Raw genomic sequence first — 8,342 nt, 5'->3', positions numbered from 1 at the left:
TTACTGGGAAAAGAGTTCCTTCACTCTGTCCTTGGGTTAATATACCTATAAACACAGTTGCTAAGTTACGTTTTATTACAACTTGGATTAGGTAAATAAATTCAGCCTGAACCAAAGGAAAATGCAATGTAACCAACACAGACACTGAATGAAAGATAGATAGGCTGAACTTAACTTCCAATACAAGGACCTTTTATTTCACATACTTAATGTAAGCGAAGCACACTTTTTTCATATATTGCCTTAGAACACAGGCATTTATCCAGCAGAAGCCTTCATTTAAGCCAACTCACTAAAACAACTTACAGAATACTTTGTTTCCATTTGAAATCAGAAAAAAAAAAGGGTTTTAAATGGGCTAGGTTAGAATTAAATTACCATGTGGAAGACTGAGAACTTGTTTATTGCTACCAAATATATGCTGTCATAGAAACACAAGATCCGTCTTTTTGTAATTAATAGACAACATTCCTATCTTCTTAATTTTGCATTACAAATTAATTCCATAAAGATGATAAATGAAACAATGTTTTTACACCATGATAAAAAATTATTGAATCAGATGCTAGTGCTGGGAAGTGTACACGGTAACATATATTATATTCCTGTCAAGGAAATGATTGATACCACCAGTGCTTCTGAAACTTAATTTTGTAAAGGAGCAGGCAAAACAGACAGATTGTAAGTGAAGGGATAATAGACAGACAAGCAGAGAAATAAATGTTTCTCACAAGGGTGTGGAGTATCAGCTTAAGAATGCAGGATCAGCAGATCTCAGGGATGACAACCAGGAACTTCACGTGAAGTGACCGTGCAAGGCAGTATTACACCATTTTATTTTAACTGTCAAGTATGACTAGCATCTGTTCCCTTTTTCTCTTAAAGTCATATTAAAACAAAATAAAAACATCATGTGGTGGAAGATTAATGTTTGGGAGGTCTAAGAAGTTCATGCTAACAAAAGGGACCTTTGGCCAAAAACTAGCAGTCTCTAGTTTCTATCTCCCACTTCTGAGCTAAGATAATACTGGGTGTGCCACTCCTACAGGCCCCACCAGAATGTCAACTGCAACAGTTTACAAGATATTTAAGAAGTCCATCCCTCCCAGGAATGCTACTTGGCCTTATTAACATAGAAATGATTATCTGGAGTCCATTCTTCCTAAAGAATGCACACCTGACTTTGTTAAGGTTAGAATGATTTTCCTTACCTCCTCCTTTTCTCTGAAACAGTATGGAAGTTGAGTCTCTGCAGCCACTGGGAAGAAGGGTAGATATTGTACTTGCATTATTACCCACTTGGAGTACTGATATTCCCTGACACTGGCTACCTCATGCTTCAAATGACTGATTCTTCTCCGTGGTCATTAGCTTCATGCTGCAGTAGTCAAAAAGAAGATAGGAAAGCGAGGAGCTATACAAGTCAGAAGCAAACAGGTCAAGTTAGGGTAAGACTTGAACATCAACCAATGAGAAATAACTGCTGGTATCTGTTCTTCCCTTTAAAACAGTATCAGATTCTTTTAATAGAGGATTAATTGTGGTCTGAAAAAATCAAAGGTAAAAGGAAGCGTACCATTTTCACAAGTGCGGGTCTATCTAAATTTTGTGATCTTCACTGTTGTAATCACTTTTGCATACATATATGCACAAGTATTCTGAACACTTTAATGGTTACTGATTCTCCTCCCCATCAGTCATATGATTTTGATCATCTTGTAATTCCTACCAGAAGCACACATTGAACTGCTTTGATAAAATATCTTGCCACATAAACCCAATACAGGAGAAAGTATCCTTAAGGGCTTTGATGTAGTTGTTGTTTTATGCACTGTACAGGACTCTGTGCCTACTTAGGGGTTGCTGCCATGCTGCTACTATACACATGGATTGGAGCCACAGAAGTTTTTAGTAGTAGGAATTCAGTTGTTCGTTTTCAGACTTTGCATATAAAATTGTAGTTTTCAGAGTTGCTCCTACTAAGCCTGTGATCCTTATGAACGGAGATAATGACAACAGCCATAGATCATTTAATATTTAAATGGTCTTCAAATTCAAAGTTGTCACATTCCACTACACTGAGCTCTTTACAACAGGGTAAGCTAAGAAAAAATTAACATCTACTAAACTGAGTACTGGTATAAAAACAAGAGCATGAAAAAGTATGCACAATGGGCAAGGGTTATAATATAAAAGCAGTACTTGATCTCAATATGGTATCAATGCCTACCAATTTGTGTTTTGGTAGCAAGAGATGTTATGCTTTTACATACAGAAAAAGTACTCACCGTGTAACAAAGTACTTTACACCTGCTGGCTGCTTCTTTTGCATTTATGTTCATCACATACCACCTGACAATTGGTAAAAATTCTTTGGCTAGCACCTGTAAAAGAACACACAACTAACCTGTACCAACAAAGCAGGAAGGCCACGTTCACCCTGATTCAGTTGAGTAGGTAGTTAAATGAAAAAAAAAAAAAAAAAAAAAAAAAAAGGCAAAAACCACAAAAGAAAAACTCAACACCTTAATAATCTGTGCAAAATGTAAAGATACTACTTCTTACACTGTTAGACATGACTGCAGTTCGACCTCCAATTAGCTACTAGGATCTCGTTATTTTACCTTTTCTCCACAGAGTAAAAGAGAACTCCTACTCCAATGCGTTTTTAATTCCCTAATAGTATGTCGTACTAGCCATTGACCAGTATGTTTCCACTCCTGCTACTATGCACAAAAACGTAATGGTGCTAAACCAAAAGAAAACTAAAAATCTGACATTTATTGTTCGTCCTCTTTGGAGGGAGCTTCATGGAAATACAAAGTTACAGATTTCTTCTCTAACTAACGTGAAAACTACGGAAGAAACAAAACTTGTAATCATTCTTCACTTTTCTGTTAACATCCAAGGATGAAAATACATTACTTCAGTAACCTTTGAGCCATGGCAAACTAAGTAATGGGATGAAGTTCATGACAGAAAACAACATTGGGAAAAAGTATTGAAGACAAAAATCCCAAAGATGACAGAAGCCTTCTATCACACATTTATGTTGTACTTGTTTTCTAAATTTCAACTACTATCATGTACTTCATAAACATTATATGGATATCGTAAACCTTTGAAAACTGTACCTCCCACAGCAATCAAATAGACAAAGGTCTACTTTTACCTCTCCAGCTTGCATGATTTGCATAGAAATCACTTTGTACATACCAAAGCATATGCTGTGAATCCTGCTCAATGTTCACGGACATGAATTAACAAACAAAACAGAAAAGCACACCATTCAAGATGTTTTCTATCAGCAACAACGAAGCAACCATGAAAGGTCTTCATGATTCGAACTGTTACGTCTTATAAAGCTTTTTCAGTAGACTACATTTGTTCCGAATTCCCTCCTTTGCTAGGTATTGTTTTCAACACAACAGAAAATCTAGAATCACTGAAAAATTCCCTTAGAAAGAAAATTTAAGATAAATCTTTCTTGCTTCAGTTTAAGTGCGAGACCTCTAGTCCTATTCACCATGGACATGGAGAAAGGATTATTCCCTTCCTCTCTCTGAGATTAACCATCCATTCAAAGCAAAATTTCATGTGCTTTGCAGCTTGCATTCCTGTTCTGATTACACGTACCACACAGCTGTCTTCGTCACAACAACACAATGACGACCATTTCTGGTGAAATATGGAAGTTCTTTTCTCCAGTCACTGCACTGAATCCCCTCAAGAACTGCTGTTAACCTGCTGTTGCCATCCCTGACCTGTGCAGTTGACTACTCTTGCCTACACGCTGCACCTTGTCACAGTCCTCCTTGTCTTATTTACTTTTTAAGATCATTTTCCAAGCTTTCAAGATGATTTTGAATTCTCACTTTGCATTACAACATCCTCCCTATTTTGTACTGTTCACTAATCTGTATATTCATAGTATCTTCTGTCAGCTGCAACATAAACATGACCAGTGAACAGAACAGACCCAGGAAAAACTCCTGCAGGACAAAACTTTTCCAAGCCTGACAGCAAGTCACTAATTCTTTCTTCCTCACTTTTTTCAATTAATTTTCATCTACTCTATTACAGACTATTTTTTGGTCCTTGCCACCCCAGTTTGTTGGTGAAAATACAACGGCAGTCTCACCAATAAAAGCACTTCTAAAATCAATATTCTTCCCTATCCATTTGGCTTATTATTTTGAGAAATAAAACCAGATTTAGTCTGACTGGTAAATTCATACTCACTGCAACAAATTCCTTCATAGTCCAGTGCCGTAGCTGTTACTACTCAATACTACAGTAATACAAAGAAATAAACAGAATAATCTTTCCTATTTGCATAAGCACCACAGCTTTACGCATCCTCAAAGTGCTGAAATGAAGAATTAGCTATCCTGATCTAAGTAAATCATCACCTTGTAATCAGAAACAAGTTCCAAACACGCTCAAGTGTGAATGTGTTGGAACTTTGCATAATCGAGTAAATGAGTTTGGTTAGTACATGAGTATTAAAGAAAACCGTGCCTAAGAATAAAACAACAACAACAACAAAACCAGGACTTTGCTATGTTTTAAAATCATGTTTCTTGGCCTTGTTTCGTAATTACTCAAATAAACACAGATACTCTTCTAAATAAATTATTTGACCGTTTATTCCCATGCCAATTTATCTTTTTTTGCTACTTAGCTGACATTAGCAACTCACTATCTTAACTCAGCCAGTGCTGAGTCTATTGATTTCAAGCACACTGCTTCCTTTTACAGTAGTCTCTTCTTTGTAAACTGAACAATGAAGTTTCTGCTACTGCTACAACTTCCTTTCACAAAACGAATTATAAAAAGGGAAAGCGCTTCAATTCTTATCAAGAAACTGAGAAAATCTGGAATTTGTAGAAAATGTCATCACATTAAAGTTTAATTTCTCCATTTATAGACCATATTCTGTTTGTAACAAGGCATTATTTTCCCTCGGAAGTATTTGGATCAAATAATCTGATTATAAATTGAAATGCAAACACTACCACTGCCTTTCCAAAGACAAACAAACAAGAACACTGGAGAGGCTGACGTAAACCAAAGCAATTCAGATGCATTTTCTGAATACTGTTAAAACATACTGGCATTACTACTTTGTTTTCAGAGCACAGTATCATGTACTCAGAGCTTCAGTTACTGTACAGATACCAGAGAGATTCTGCTGCTCATACACATTAAGATAAGTATGCCCTATAGTGTCCTGGGGACCACAGGTCATTCATTTTCTAATTTATAGCTTATGAGGAAGCTTCAGGTAAGAAAAGTATTATCTATAGATGTTGATATCCGGTACTCTGAAATGCTTATCATTAGCTCAAGGTAAAACAGAAGACATGCAGATATTTCAGTGTGTTTTTTTGTAATGATTACCAGAAAGCGTGCTATAAATTGTGTACAATATCAAGTAATTCCTTCCTGGAATAACTGGACATACGCTGATTTGGAAGTCACCTAAAACCCAGCTGCTTATCTTTTCCCTTCCTATGTTCTTAAGCCATGAAGATGTTGCATCTTTCTAGCTAGAACACTGCTCTTCAATAGCTCAGAAGAGAGAAGCTCCTAAAATTCTTCACCATGAAAAATTCATGCCACTATATGGATAATCTGAATCAAGTGTTCTATGAGTTTTTCCTCTGGAATTACAAATCCCTGGCTGGACAGGCAGTGATCTGCCATTTAATACCTCAGCACTCATCCCACTCTGCAAACCTAATGGAAACAAATGTGATAAAAAATTCTACAGTATCCATCAGCTTGAGTACAAAAGAGCAGATGCACTTTGAGGACTTCTTTACCTTAAAAGATGTGGTTTCTCAGTAAGTGACATCTCCCTATTTTTTTTAGCTCAGATTTTTTTCCTGTGCTAAATTAATTTCAACATGTTCATATACTATCTGAAGATTTCATATCATAGTACTTAAAAGTTTCTTTACATATTAAATATTTGGTTTTGATAAGTTTAATTTTAAACTCAGATTTATATATTAGAAATGTCAGAAATCAAACCTGTCTCCTAAACACAACCTACAGCATTACTTATTTATTGGTAGTGGTTGTTGGATATGTCCTGAATTTCACCACAAAGACGTGAAATTATTATTAGTTGAAAGAACTTTAAACACTTGTTTTGAAATTAATAATTATGCCAGGAAAAAATATCTACATACTGAGATTATTAAAACCCTCCAAATTTATCTAAATAGCTATACTTGTTATGTAAGCTTACTGAATCAGCAAAACTTCAGTTATGTCTTTACTTCACTGTAGTATCTTTTGAGTAGCCTGTCTGCTCTAGAAGATGTTGTTAACATCCTAACATGATCTGTATTTGTATTTCACAACAGAGCTGAAAATCTTTAACAAACGTATTGCCTAATTCTCTAGTATATTAGAAAAGTTAAGTCTTCTAGTCCCATAATTCACTGTGATATAAAATACCATGAGAAAAATGTAAGTAAACAGAATAGGATCTTGGAAACAAAATAATGTGTCCTTTGCATGGTTTTAAGGTGTAGCTTTGAGAGCCTTGTATTTGTTCTGTGTCAAGCATCTCACACCAACCATCACAACGACAGCAGAAAAATGGTGTTTACCTACCAAGGACAAAGTATCAGAAAGAGCCTTCACTACAGCAGTAGAAACACATGGCTGAGCATACTCAGAGTAATATCTATTAAAAATCATGGTTTATAGGTACTTTGACCTATAGGGTGAAATTCAAGAACATGAGCAATAAATACACTGCCTGACAAAATACACCATCTCTTAATGTGTATTTATCTCTCAGTGCAGATCGGCACAACAGGAACACACAAGCAGACTGAAGAACTCAAACAGCTCTAAAAACGCTATGTCACATGGAAACAGTCTAAAATTAATCCATAATCCAACTAAACAATAATTTAGAAGACAAACATTGGAAAGGCTTAGAGTATCTAAAAAGCATCATTTCACATATAAAAGTTGATGTGGGTAACTACCTCTAGAAGGAAGTGCCTCCTTACCAAATGCTTATTGCGGATAAACTATTACTCTTCATTTTCATTCTTAATTATTCCTTAACAGTCAACAAGAAATTGAATGAACATTTTTTTCTCTATGGTACTATTGGCTGACATCTGATCAGCATTTAAATACTGACATGTTAAAGTTTACTTGCACCTCCATTATTTAAAATTACTCAAAAGTTTGGAAACGCTCCAGAATTGAGTTAGCTCACTTGCCTCCATATACTTTTCAGGCTCAAAACTTGTACGGCACTCCATATAATCATACGCAACAGTATGCATCACACAATAATTAGTGCTCATACAACTAAATTGAGCAAACTCTGTCCTTGTTTCAGCCAGGGAAACACGTAGCAATTTCTTGGGAAGACAGATGCTTTCCTAACAAGCTAATGGTGAGTTCACCCCCCACCCCCAGTCCTCCACTGCTTTTATTGCTCAGCAGAACCTCATACACTACGGAATATTCCTTTGGTCAGTTTAGATTGGCTGTCTCAACTGTGTTCTCTCCCCATCTCTTGCCCATGCCCAGCCTAATGGCCTTCGCAGAGGCAGGAATTGGAGGGATAGCCTTGATGCTGTGCCAGCACTGATCAGCAGCAGCAGCCAGAACACTGGTGTGATATCAGAGGTGTTCTAGCAACTGACTGCTACAAGATGCACAGATCTTGCCAATGTTAGCACAACCCAGTTGACACAGCTATTCAGAAAGACTGTTTTCTTATATTCCACTTGCAGCATGCTTGCAGGATGGCAGAATTGAAATACCTTCTTAAAGCACATCTGTTAATGGTAGGATTCAAAGAAGAGCAAGTGCAAGTAAACACACCATTCCTCTGATAAAAATGAAGTAACCTGTTAAGTAGCAAGGTTAGAATGGAAAGTACCCATTTTGAGATACTGCTAAGCTCCAAGTAAAACCTGCAAGTCAGAACAGTCATTACCATTTGCATAAGTATTGTCAGTCCAAAGCAGAATACGTGCATTACTGCAAGCAATAAATACCAACCCTAACAAACATTAACCTTTATTATTAGTGACAGATGATAATAAAAGCTATATATATACACCATGTTCTTGTTATTTCCTGAATTAAAGTTGAAAATTACTTTTTATGATATAATTGGTAAACACTATTTGAAAAGGTTCAAACTACACTGTTTAGACAGGACAGGCCTACAGAGTATTTGCTTCTGCAGCCCCTTGGAATTTGAACTCCTTGATCTCTTCATCTACATATGTATTTGAGAAGGAAGGAATCTTCTCCCATGGCTGTAAAACATAATTTCTCTTGTCCACGAA

Source organism: Aythya fuligula, chromosome 12 (assembly GCF_009819795.1).
Source record: "Aythya fuligula isolate bAytFul2 chromosome 12, bAytFul2.pri, whole genome shotgun sequence".
NCBI classification, from domain to species: Eukaryota; Metazoa; Chordata; class Aves; order Anseriformes; family Anatidae; genus Aythya; species Aythya fuligula.
Note: the sequence above shows the minus strand (reverse complement) of the source record.